This window comes from Apteryx mantelli, chromosome 1 (genome assembly GCF_036417845.1).
Source record: "Apteryx mantelli isolate bAptMan1 chromosome 1, bAptMan1.hap1, whole genome shotgun sequence".
Taxonomy (NCBI): Eukaryota; Metazoa; Chordata; class Aves; order Apterygiformes; family Apterygidae; genus Apteryx; species Apteryx mantelli.
The window spans coordinates 82927370-82941541 of NC_089978.1; the positions used below are offsets into that span (position 1 = coordinate 82927370).

General features: G+C 37.8%; 1 protein-coding gene across 4 annotated transcripts in view; it reads right to left on the reverse strand.

Moving 5' to 3' along the window:
- MID1 (midline 1) overlaps positions 1-14172 on the reverse strand; it is a 151466-nt gene that overhangs the window by 89205 nt on the left and 48089 nt on the right. The window lies entirely within an intron of this gene.

Sequence of the window (14172 nt, forward strand, 5' to 3'; positions counted from 1 at the left end):
TTGGCCACTTAACTACACAAGGAAAAAGAAAGCTTTCCTTTTTTTTTTTTTTAACTTTCCTCAAATTCTGAACGTTTGATTCAAGCTCAAGAGTCACGTCTTTACATCTTTGAATACTGGTCTGTGGTAATCAAGAGAACAACCCTTTACAGAGTTGGACACAAGTGGAGCAGTTGCTATATCTCCTTCTAATGCACAGTTAAGGGTGGAACCTGCTCCTCCTGGTTTAGGATATTATTCTAAGTCCATTCAATCACTTTCCTCCCTGCCTTACTCTGTACGATTCTGGTCTTTACTTTGTGCCAGAACCAGAGCACATCTGACCTTTCGCTGATTTATTTCAACTTCCTAGACATCCAGAACAGCGTAAGTGAAGTAAGTGAATAATTATTCTCTTACCATGCTGAGCTGGTTTTTATCAACCTTGAGAGCTGACACAGCCCAGGGCAGGTTTGGATGGGGGGAGGCAGGGATGCACAGCTACAGGGGGCAAAAAAGGAGGGGACCACAGCAGTCAGCCATTAAATTGGCTTGGCTGCTGGGAAACTGTATTTTAGGCACCTAGCTTGTGCCTATACTTTACGCACCTCGTGCAGGAGTAAGCCTGTGCGGTCAGGGAAGCTGGGTGTGTGCCTGAAGAGGTAGATTTGGTTTGCTGAAATATAGTAGGTTGAGTGGCCCCACCTTGCACACTGCTTTCCTGATTGCCTCCACCAGTTTCCCAGCTCCGTGGCAGGGATCAGCTCACCCAAGGGGCGGACAAGGGCCAGGGCTGCTGCAGGGGCAGCAACAGCAGCGTGGGCAAAGGACAGGCATGGTGCAGCATGATGAACCCTTTTGGCAGCAGTGGGCTGTTCAGCCAGTTCAATGATCTCAAAAATACACCCTCAGTGACAGTGGTAAACAACAACAAAATAATAATAATAATAATAATAAATAATTAGTACCTAATAAATAAATAATAGGTAAGTAAGAATAATCCAAAAATCCAATAGTATTTACTGAAGTAATTTGGGATTCTGTCGGTGTGCTTGAGCCCAGAATTTGTTCTATACTGGAAATACAATATAAAGGAAAAGTAGTAACCAGAGTTTTTAGGACCACACAGGAGAATCTTCACTCATACTACCAAGATCTTACTGCTTCACAGCACTAGAAATCACTTACATGAACAGTGACTCTTGAAAAACAAGAGTGACATTGTAAGAGAACAAAAAACCCAAAGCTTCAAAAGACTTCTCTTTTACCTGGCATACATCGTTTAAAATGGCTTCCCGTTACTGAAGTGCTTAGCTACGCTCTGGGGTTTCTGACAGACTTTCTCTATGAATTTTTTCAAAGAAATAATGACTCAGAGCAGCCCTGATACAGACAGCTTCCAAAATCGGATATTTACCTGATCTCGCAGACCTCCTCAGGAAGGAAACGAACTGCTCCAAGGAAAACACATGACAACAGATTCATAGTCCACACTGCAAACAGTAGTTATTCAATGAAAAAACTCCTGTCTTGAACTCCAGGTTGAATTGGGGTCCTACCACACTTAGAATACGTCTGAAAAAACATGCAAAATAAGCAACCACACCCTTCCTTTTCTTCCTAGGAGTGACAGTTAGATAACAAACTGAAAAGAGTCATTAGAAAATAAGCTCTCCCACATTTGAATCCATAACTTGTGATGATAATCTATCTGTAACCAGATAACTTAGTTGTAGCCATATACCACAAACACTCACCACTGTAAACAACAGAGGCAACAATTGGAGTAGCACAGTTTTCTAATTTGTTCACAATTGTTTTGATATCGTACTCATTAAAATCTGAAATTTTCACTGATTTTAACAGTGCTGGAATTAAGCAGTATGAAATATAATGGCAAATCTGAATCAATTTTTTTTGCTTTTTTGTTGTTGTTGTTTTTTCCTGGCAGAAAAATTACACAGCTTTCAGGTGAGAATGTAAAAAACTCATTTAGATAAAGCAGGAACCCATTTAAACCTGCTCAAAATTCAGACTGAGTTTAAATATTATTCATGAATTCAAAAATGTTTGATTAACTTATCACTCTCCAATTCTTCCCTTTCTCTTTTATAACAACTCTTTCAAGAAAACACACTACAACAAAATTATTAATCCAAAGAGGCAGTATTATTTACAGTCATTCACTATATGTTCAGACAAAGGTTTTCAGTTTTTGTATATAACGACAAGGCTGTAAGTTGTCAAGTAAATTAAAGAATAAAAGGTTCCTCTGATAATATTTCTTGCCCCAAAAGAGCCAAAATAAACTCATAACATCCTGGCTGCATAATAATTTCAGAATTACAGTTGTAGGCAGCAGGTTTAGAAGAGCTGGAGTACAGGTCCACCAAGCCCATCTGAAAATGAGACTAACAGCACAGGGAAAGACAAGGTAAAAAACACAAAAAGGCATCATGGTTGCTGCTCTGATTGGTGGATCTCAGTAGAAAGGTCACCTTTTCCTCAAGAGTGATCATAAGAAAAGCTGAGAAGAGGGAGAAAACACTACTGTATGTTTAATATAATGCCACCCACCCCCCAGCAGAGCTGCAGCACATAATTTTTGAGTTGAATGGTATAATCAAATGCAGTGGAGAGAGAAAAGTCTGCCCTCACTTAAGCACATGAAAGAAAAGATTGCATCATCATCATGTAAGTTTACCCAAAGTCTGCATAACTTCACTAGGCATCTTGAGGGAGTCCTTTGGCTTCCCCAGACACCTATAGCTCGTTGGGACGAAAAAGGGCCTCAAGGCAGGGGCTCCGTCACACGGCAGAGTTTTCAACTGGCAGATTAATTTTAACCCCCAGTGCTAGTTTTCCAACAGCAGCATTTAACCACAGAAAGGCACCTGCAGCTCTCGCTTGCTGAGCTGAAGAACACACTCCTCAGCAGAGGAGCCTCAGTGCTGGTATGGCCATCCTGGGACTAGCCTATTGCCACCACATCTGCATACACAAGCCAATATAGTGCCCAGGAGAGCCTCAACTACTGGAAAAACACAGGGGCTTTTTCTCCCAAGCATTCACCTCTGCCAGTCTCCTTTACATCTGCACATACATTTTTCCCCTCTTATATTTTGCAGAATACATGCAGGTTTGGTATGCTGGAAAAGATATTGAACACATCTATGTTTGGTTTGAGTAATTTTAAATTTTATTTAACTGATGAGGTCAGTCAAATATTATTTCTATTATTTTTAACAGTTTCTTCAATTATTCCTTTCAAGGGATTTCCTACATATATGTGTTCAGAGTCTCTGGGCCAAGAATATAATATTTTAAGATGCCTATTTAGATGGACTGTCATCTATACACACATCAATGTGTTTTCGCACCTTTTAATAACTTACTAATAAGATAGATATTGCTCAGATTCAGTGTGAAGTGAGGTATATCTGTCTCCATATGCAGCTGGCTTAACCTGGACATAAACTTTGCACAAACTGTCATTAGCCACAGCCTAATAAATCTGCTTAATGTTGCTACCACATGAGGCACATATGTTGGAAACAGCTGCCTGTCTTTAATCTGTATTAAAGTTTGACTCTATCACAGTAAATAACAGAACTCAGTTGTACAGCCTCAGACTTCAGGACAGCTCGCTTGACCGGGGAAGAGAAGAGATGAGTTTTAGTGGATAGGCTACCGTGGCACACCAGTCCACAGCAACAGCCAGCCGCTTTTAGAGTAAAGCTTTGTGTTTCCTACCAGGGTAGACAACCGTTGTAACAATCAGAAGAAAGCTATCTATATAACTAATTTAGGAATACAGGTTCTTCTCTTTTATTTTGTCAGAGGATGTTTTAGCTTCTCTAGCATTTAATAAAAGATTATGTCTTTTTTTTTTTTTTTAACTAATTGGCCTATCAGCTAGACTGTAGGGAAAACTCCAACATTCAAAGACCTCACAAGCTTAAATTGACATTGCTCTTCATAGATGGCAAGAAATCTCACTATAAACTGCATGAAGAAAGCAGAAGACTTTGGGCAAGTCTTAAGTTTTGTTTGTGTGTATGTGCATGTGCATTTTTAAAGAAGATATTGCTTTCATCAGGGAGCACTTCTGCTATCAGCTTACTCCTCAGCTGGGAATCTTGGAAAGACTTCCTAGAGCTGATTAGCCATCACTTCCCCCAGTGCCGATATTCTGGGCATGCTGAGAAATCTTCCGGCACTACCTGCCAGCAAAGATGTTGCAGCTTGTTTGTAGCAGAGTAAGTTAGTATTTATATCTGGAGGCAAACCTGGAAGCCCAATACCTTTAAAGCACGTATTTCAAGGTGTATTTGAATTACAGGTGGAATTACAATGAGCAATACAGAAGAATACAGGGGTTGCTTGTGATTTTAGACATACCCCTGAACATGAGTTATATTAACAGTCCCAGTCAGGCTGGGATCCAAGAGCTGCATCTCCTCTCCCTCCTTTCTCTTCACTCAGTCTAACAGCAGATTGCTGCTCCCATATTCATCTGTCCAGGTATTAACGGTGATGATTTATCACTCACAACTGGGGAATGTACAGTAAGTAATAGCGTAAGAAATGATTAGTGGAGTATGGCATTAGAAAGTGATGGTGTTGAAAAGGCCCCTTTGTACTACTTAGAATGTTCAGAAAAGATTATACGTTTTATTATTACTTATTATAATTTATTGAGCTGCTGCATATGTCATAAAGACGTCTCCTCTTTGTAACAGCTTTTTATTCTCATTTTTCAGAAAACCCTGAGACAGAATTTGATGTAAAAATCATTATTTCATTTAACAATAATAGCTGAAATGCTTACAACATAGAAGAGAAAATCCTGCAGACCAAACCTGGAATTTAATTATTTTACAATATTTCATTTCTCATATTTCATTTCTTCTTTTCAAATTTAGAGAGTGCAAATTTCCAATCATTTTGGGTATTTATACCAGCATGCTAGCCTCAGTTTGGACACCAGAATTATGTGATGGGAATATATCTAATTTTTTTATCAGACTGGCATACAACACAAGGTGTACAGGGCCAGGGGTACCATTGGGACTACTTCTTCTAAATGAAGTGCACAAGAATCCAGGCCTTTCAGCAAAGCGAAAAGGGGGAGTGAGGCTACTATACTTCAAACCAGGATCATTACAAGAAATCAAATAGTAGTACCTCTGTTGACTCGTGGGGTTAGTCAATATTTACTAAAAAATCTAAAAATTATTCTTGCCCTTTAAATGAAACCAACAGCTAGGCTGAATATTACTGCGCAATATGAAGTTTCTACTTACCCATCACACTTGTTTTTGCATTTTGTTTTAAGTTCAGTTGAATGACTGCTCCTTGCAGCAGGGATTACATCTTCTCATGTATTTGTATAAGGCATTATACTATGGGACTTCATTTTGAATGAAGCCTTTGGGATTTAGCACAATAAAATTAAAAAATATATATATTTCTATATTTTACTGACACAGTTGGCCAAGATGTTAGTACAGTGGAATAGTGTCTATTCCAAAGTCACAAATGCCCAAGTTATTTCTTTCTTTCTAAAAAAAAAAGCAACAGCAATCTCAACTTCTGTATAGAGACATTCGTGTATTTTATATTACCCTACCAAAACATACTTGCCATTTCAAATTTTCAATATATTTTTTTTGCAGCCAATGTTCTGTATATCACTAAAAGGCTATGAATGAAAGTCTGTGGTAGTTCAGAAGATCATTCTCAATATCAAAAATAATTGAACAGATAAATTATGAAAGGCAAAAGCTAGCCATAGTTCCTCCAGTTACATTTCCTATCTCTGCTGAATTTGATCCCTCTCATACTGTAAAAAATACAATTAAAGCATATATTGCTGCTTTATGCTATTCTGTCAAAATACTCTAAAGAAGTTAAAGCTACAAAATTTCAAAAGAGTAGATTGCAATTATGTTTGGCAAGAATTTTTCATTCCTCCAAAAATGGCAAATATTGTGAGTATGGAAAAAAATGAATTCTGCTGCTTTCAAAGCAAAATTGATGCAGCTTTGGACATGCATTCATAAAACACACAAGCAGTCCTAAAATTTTGCAAGTGCAGCAGGTGGGAAATATTTCTACAGAACCATACTTCTGCTAATGGACTCCTTTCTTGTTCCTTTTGCTTTCCTTTCCAGTTTTCCACTCTCAGAATCTCAAGGAGCTCTTTTCAGAGGAAACAAGGCATACACAAAACCACACAACTTTTGGCAGGTGGCAAAGAGTTTTCTCAAATTTGCAGTGTAACTCCAGCCATGCAAGGTCTCACATCTTAGCAACTGGGGACCAGAAAGCAGAAAGCGGGTCTGTAAACTCTAACGGTGGAGGGGCCCGTAAGGTAGAGAGGCAACGTGGAGCTCCAGCCCCTCGAGTGCTTTAATGCCCTCGAGGCATTAAAGACCGCCCTGCACACCCTCCCTTTCCGCAGTCATAAACCGGGATATTGCATAGGGCCAACACCACGCACAAAGGAGGAATTCATAAAACAAGCAATACCTCTGCTTGAGCCTGCAGAAATTAAAAAAGAAAAGGCCATCTTAAAAAGCAATCCTGCTGTCACCATAAGGCACACCATCAAGAAAGCCAATGATACCTTACTTATTTATTTGCTGCCCAACATGTACTGAGCATTTTACTGACACGTATGGAGACAACACCCTTGCTGTGAAGCATTTGTACTGTCTCAACAAACAAAAAGAAAGAAAAATGAGGGGGAAAAGACGAACAGGCAGGAGAGAGAAAGATGAAACATGCAAGCACAGTAGTAGTTGGGATGAAATTTAAAAAGTTTAAGAATTGCTTAAGTAAGCATTTACATAAGGCCCAGGAACAAATAACTCAATATAGTCACCCTATGATAAGATAATCTCCTTTTCCATTCCCTTTGCTCCTCCCTCATGTCTTTCATTTTTCACTGTCTTTAGAGAACTAGAAAAACAGAGCGAAAGGAGAGGTGAAGCGACCACCCCAGAGCAGTGTGTGGGGCAGCTCCCACCCCCTCACCTCGTGTCCCCTCTCCAGGGGCCACAGTTCTGCTCCCAGACCCACAAAAAAAAGGCGACCTGCGTGGTCAGGGGAGGCCAAGGCTGGAGGGCTGGTCTGGGGGAGAGGTAAAGTAAGATGGATGAAAGAGGGAAACACACAACACACGGACTTCTTATCCATGTTGGGAGCTCAGGTTAGGAGGTCAGCATTTTGAGTCCCACGGGTGCTCTAGCAACCCAGCTCACTTCTGCAGACCGCAGCAGTCCAGGAAGGCCTCCCCCACCACGGACCATCCAGGCTTTCTGATTTAGGCACTGTGTCCGACTGCTACGAACCCCTGTTTATAGGTTCACAGTACTGATGATACACAGAGGGTACTATCGTTTGGCTAGGAAGTGTACATTTTTCTGGAAAAAACAGGCCACAGGAAATCATACTAAATGCATATTTGTGTTTTAAGAACAGAAAATATGAACAAATATAATAGGTTATGGAAATTGTTTAACATAAAATGAAGAACTAAAATGTTTTAATCATATTCCTATAATTGTATGTCATTACAGAGCAGAGTTGAAGTAATTTGGATATCTCTTCACGGAGTAATTTAGCACGTTAAATTAAAGCTTGAGAGATATCTGAATTTTGAGTGTTATGCAGTGCTTGTCTAGGAGATATTTACATTCAGAGTTATTTATTTATTTATTTATTCCATTAAACCATACTCTTAACCAACTTCGCCTTAAAATAATAACCTTTCTAAAAATGTGTTTGTTGTCACACTGATTTTTTAATCAACGTTAAAATAAGGTTAAACCTTAAAATGCGTTCAGAATACATATATGTAACACATACATATTCATACACATGCACAAGGCACTTCAAAGCCACCGAATAGTGCCAGCTGTAACTTACTGCCCACGGCAAGCAGGTGTACCCGTTAGCCATGTTCCCCCAGTTAGCTTTCTAATTCCCCAATAAGGCATTAAAAGAATTAGCTTCCTCGTTCTATTTGTCAACTGTAAGAAAAAAAACATTATTATTCTAAAAGCCATAAATGTTTCACCTTTGAAAGGTCACTATGTTTGTAACTTATCTTGTTATCAACCCTATTTTTGTTGCTTTGTTAGGCAGACTACTTTTCCTATACAAAGGGTCAATCTGTTCCCATTCCTGAATGTTCTAAAAGTTACTTATTTATCATTAACCTCATCTACTTGCCTCAATTCCAGGTGTATTTCTTTATTGTTTATTGTTTAAATACAAATTCTTATTCTGAAGAAGTTTTTGATGGTCTTTATATTCCATCACCAGCTCTCAACCATCCTATTATTTAAAAAAACATAGAGCAACCAAGAGAGAATCAGGAGGTCATTACAATAGGCAAATTCAGAGCTAGAACAGGGACTTAAAGTCCCTTATCTGAACAGTTCAGACCAGATCCATGCAAAAGTATTAAAATACATTTTACCTAATGCCTAGTCTAGCCTCCCTGGAAATCAGAACCTTGAGAACATTGATAATATTGCAATATTATTTACACTTTTATTTAATTCTCTTGCTCTTCCTTATTATGCCCTCAACATGATAATTTGCACTAAATAGGGAAGAAATTAAGAACTGTACAAGGTCTTTTGAACTGTTAAATCTGAAAGTAAGTTTTGAAAACCTGCAGTTTATATTATTTAAGGGATCTTCCGTAGATGAAATAAAAACAATCTCACAGAACCTATTCTGTAATTATTGTTGAGCTCAGTCTGCAGTCATGAACATAAGCAACTTCAAACTAGGCTAGCATATTTTAAAATTTACCAAAAAAAGACTAATATTATCATTGACATTGTATATAATTCATCCAATCTTCACCAAAGAACTACCAGATGAAAGAAAGTCACTTGAGATAACATTACAATGAAGAGGGCATGTTCTAAAGTCCGTCTTAACAGTTATATATTGTCATAATAAAATAAGTCTAATTCAAGCTGAGATTGAAAACCTTTGTAGTAAAATAGTCCATTCCTGCATCTATCCTCTTCCACCCAACAATTTAATATTTGCGGGGGGATGGAGGGGGCAGACTTGCCAACAGTAAGAAAGAGCCAGTCAATTATATTTCTGCATATATTTCTGGGTTAAGTAATATCAGATAATATTCCATAATTAATAGATGTGCCTACTCATCATTTTCATTTCATTAAAAAAAAAAAGGGGGGGAATATATAATCGTAATTCAAGCAGTATCTAATCTAATAAGAACCTGACAGAAACTTCACAAACATATTCAGGGTAGATAATCTATATATTTAGCAATATTCATTCAATCTTTTTGATCCAACTTTGAAAGTATAGGCAGGGAGGAAGAAAGACCATCCACCATGAGTTCCACATTTTGTCAGGTTGGATATAGTGGTTTAACTATCTGTTAAACCTGTATCACTGGCAATATAGAAGATAACTTTCTATACTTAAAAACTGTTAAATATTACGCAAGGAAAAGTGCTACTTGTCTAAATGTTTAACACCACATTTTAGTCTGACTGATATATTATGTCTTTACAAATAATTTGGATTGTTTGTTAGCGCAAATAGTGTCCATTAAACATGAAGTTAGCAAAAAGTTAAGGGCATATGGGAAAACTACAAACACACACATAAAAAATTTTTACAACTAAAAAACCTATATTCATTGGGTATTAAAAACTGGTACCAAAAAAAAAATCCATGTGTTGTTAATAATCAAATCTATGTGATCAAATATACTTTATACTGATGACATATGCTTACCTATGACACTGTATATATTTATTTAAAATATAAATTCATATGCATATTTTTTTCCAATTCACAAATTATAGACATTCATGAACTTAGCTACTGCTAGAAATTGTTTGCATTTCTATGATATACAAACAAGTCTACATAGACATACATATAAACTTACGTAGTATTGCCTTTATATAAATGAGAATTATAAATATGCACATAAAATGAAAAAATGTAGATAGAAATATATTCACACATAGGTACATAATATATTTATATGCAAGTCCATAAACTGATACTCCTGGATTTTCAATCCAGTCATTTGTACAAATACAGGTTTGCAAATGTCAGATTCTGATGGTATCACAGGATACCAATTAATGGTCAAGCTGCCACTACAAAAGACTGCAAAAAAAATTGGAAAAAGCCAACACACACACTATGCCAATAACTCTACAAAGACATTTAAATATAAAAAGTTTTTAACTCATAATAAACACAACAGAGAAGCAGACATATTTCGTGCTCTTTTTGCAAAAGCTGTGCAGTTGACAGAAAGTCTCCTACCTTTAAATGGTGAAAGTAGTTTTATAAGTTTTATAAATTGAAGGCGATTCTCCCTAGGTATAGAAAGTTTATGGCTGCTTCCCACCAAAAAATACTTGTGAGTATTTGAATTGACATGCTGTAGGAAACTGAATCCTTGCATCCTGAATCAACACCGTGTCAGATTTGTGTTAGCTCTGCAGCTAAATTAAAATCAAACCCACACAAACTAGAAGCTCCCTTTTGTTCTTGAAATTCCTGAACGCCACTCACAGAACTCATGTGCCTTCAGAAGCCTGACTAACACACGTCAGCACTAATAAGATTCAAACAAAAACAGGGAGAGCCACCGCTAACCTAAAGCAAATTGTCTGAGTCAACAGAAGATCTTTCTTCACTAGGTAAGATGAAAATCGTGCCAAAATTACTTTTTGGAAATGTATAAATGTTAGTGGCCATATTCTCTGTAAATGTGAAGAGAGTAAAGACACTGGTTTCAATGGTGTTATGCTGGCTTTACACCAGTTGAAAATATGATTTACTGTGTATCTTCCTCTTTTGTCACAGCTCTCCATGGCCTTTTTGTTAACATTAAATGAACATTATCTTTCCATCCGCACCTTGAAACTTCTCACGAAATTATTCTCTTGTGATCTAAAATATCTTATCTTCCCATTTTTTTTATCATTATCTTATCATTTTCTTGCTTATATCTACAGGACGATAGCAATTTTTATTATTTTTCTCTGAAAAAATGAGCGTACATTATAATCATGTTTTTCATTCCATTGCAATAAGACAAAAAGCAATGGATAAACATGAAAAGTAATTAGCCATAAACATTTTCTTTGTGGTAATATGGTGGAATAAACACAGGCATTTGCACCTTCCTTTTGTAAAACACAACGTTTATGCAGCTAAAAGTTTTTTCTAGTTTACACCACAATTTTGACCACCACCTCTTATTAATTCTGGTAAAGTGTATTACCAGAATATTTCCTGTTCTCTTCTTTGGTTGTGGTTTATGGTTTTTCTGTTTTTAACATGCATGTGTCTGTGACCTACTTAAAAAAGCCCCACCTATAAGTACCAAAATAACGGTAAGTGTGAAGGTTTATCATGTGATCCTGTAACTAAACAAGAAAGGGCTGCTCCTAGAAGAACGCAAGGACCTTCAATCCACTCTGCCACCAGCCGAAATTCAGAAAGAACAGCACCTCTCAGGGTTGTAGCCAGAGTTGCCGAAGGAAAACACCTTCTCATTTTCAAATGTCTACAATTGCTATTACATTGACTGTTAAACGCACTTTAGCATAGACGCCTCTGTTGGACAAGTGTACAGAACTTCCAATTAAAGGGTTTCATTTTTGCCATAAAAGGAGCTAGACTGTAATGGCATCTTTTGTCCTATGGTTAATGAAGGGTGAGATATTGTTTAATTAATTAGTAACGCTCCTGGTAGATAATGCAAGTAATTAGCATAGCTTGATACCCAGAGCTACACCAGTTGCTGTTGTTAGCATCAACAATGTGTTGATTTAAAAAGAAAATCACAATAAAAGAAAATGTCACTAGAGAAGTTTTTGGTTTTGTTTTTTAAGGATACAATTAACTACTCATTTATGAATGAGTCCACTATACTATTGTCTACCACATGTTAATTTTTTGGGAAACTGTTTTCAAAAGACTTGCATAATCCAACTATCAACCAAACAAACCCCATGTATTTTAATAACCCACAGCAGCAATATAGCAAGCAACGACCTGTTTTTTTCCAGGGGGAATTTCCTGATCCATCTGACCATTGAATTTACCAATGACATCTACACAATCTTAACAAAATGACATCTGTATCTTAACAAAAACTGTCTGCAAACTGGAACCCAAGATCTACGTTATCAGACAGCAGCCTCATAACCAGTGACTCGAGAAGATATTACCATTTATGAAGAAGGAGGTCTGAATATGAAAATGGAAGTGAAATTCCTGCTTCTTTGTCAAATACTAAATACTGTTGCAAATAGACATCACTCCTTTACTGCTAAATAGTCATGCCAATGCACTGATCTGAAAACCTCAGTCTTGGATTTTGAAATGTAAAATGGCATAAACTTCTGAGGTACAAGGGGCAGAGAGGAAAGGAAGGACATAATTTTCAGATTATTCCCTTTTGAAGAGCGAATGGGCTCTCAGGCTGGACAGGAGTGATATCTAGCTTACTACTCCTGGACTCAGAGGATAAATGTGTCATGACTGGTGATGTAATTGGCATGACCAGTGTCATACCTGGGATTAGCAAAGTGCAATGGGCTGTCTCATGACAAAGAGAATAGTAACTGGATTTCATGTAGGCAGGTAATTAGCTGAACAAACTACTTTCAGGTAGTTCAGGTCCAAAGGAAGTCCAGATCTCAAAAAAGTTGAACAGATATTACAAAAAATGCTATCAATCGTCACTACAAGGCAACAGTCATTTGACCCAGGCCTACCCTAACTCTTAAAGAAGGCTGGTGGAAAGCATCCTAATAGGTTTCAGGCTAAGTTAACTAAACTGGGTAGGTAGCATCTAATGTGAATTTTGCTTGCCTGTCTCAGATGACCATTCAGAGTTTGCTTAGGTATCTTTGCACAGCAAAGCCATAGGTCACACAAAAATGCCCACATTTATTTTCCTCGCTATTTGCAATATTAAGTCAAAGATCCCAAGAGCAGAAACATGCCTTTTAAAGTCTCCTTTCAAGACTTGCCATGTCTAAGTACATCATCACTAAGATATGTCTATTTAATAGTTATTCTGACATCCTCAAAAATATGCTTCTCCGGTATTTACATTTGAAGGTATTTCATGTTAAGTAGTGCATTCCTACTCATATAAAGCTGATAAAAATACAATTGCTCAGTCACTATTAGCTTACTAAATAATAACACCTGTTAAGCATATAAACCTGTTGGATTATTGAAAAGCACAGTAAGTCCATGCACCTTCCATTCACGTTCATAGTACATGTCCCATTTTATCAATGACCAAACTCTTACCTTTTAAAAGAACAAACCTATTCAGCAAAAACAGAAAGTAAAAATAACTACTCCTTCTTAGTAAATAAGAAAGCCTTTAAGAGATCAAAGGAAGCTATGAGGTCCAGGTACAGAAGTATCTTTTGTTGTTTTAATGTTTGCACATGCATAGAGGCACAAAAGCCAGGCAGCATGCATATGCATTCTACCCGTGCTCATATAAAGTTATCATAGATGTGAAGGTATTTTTAAATAATCTTCTAGTTAATCAAACCTATTAATTCAGTTTCTTTTTACACCCATGAAATTCTGCCTGAAAAGGTTGGCAGAAAACCTTTGTACCTCCTTATTTGTGACCTCTCAGCTGCAGTCTACCTTTAAAAAATACACACAAATGCACATGCACACACACAAGAGTTATGTGTCCTGAGGGAATGGGGGAAGGGAAGCTTGGGGTGTTTTCCTTCCTTCCTTTCCTCTGCAGCAGCATCTAAATCCGGGAGCTAAAGGAACTGGGACTCAGATAGGTCGGAGGCTCGTCTGCTTGGCTATCACTGCCTCAGCTGGAGCTTTGTGAAAATGACCCCAGGAGCACACTGGGGAGCAGCCAGAGCACGTCTGTCCCCTGGCTTCACGCTGCCGCCATGCTGAAGGCGCTCTGCAGGGCAGCGTGGGCTGCCAGGGCTGCCCGGTTACCTGATAGGACAGATGCCTTTTCACTGTGGAAGCGGTCACATAACCATGGGAATGCCACGAGAAGCTCAGAAACAATTTCAGTTTTGTTTCCAGGTCCGCGTCCTCTGAGAGCATGGGCGAGAGGCAGCAGAAGAGTGGAGCCAGCATTCAGCC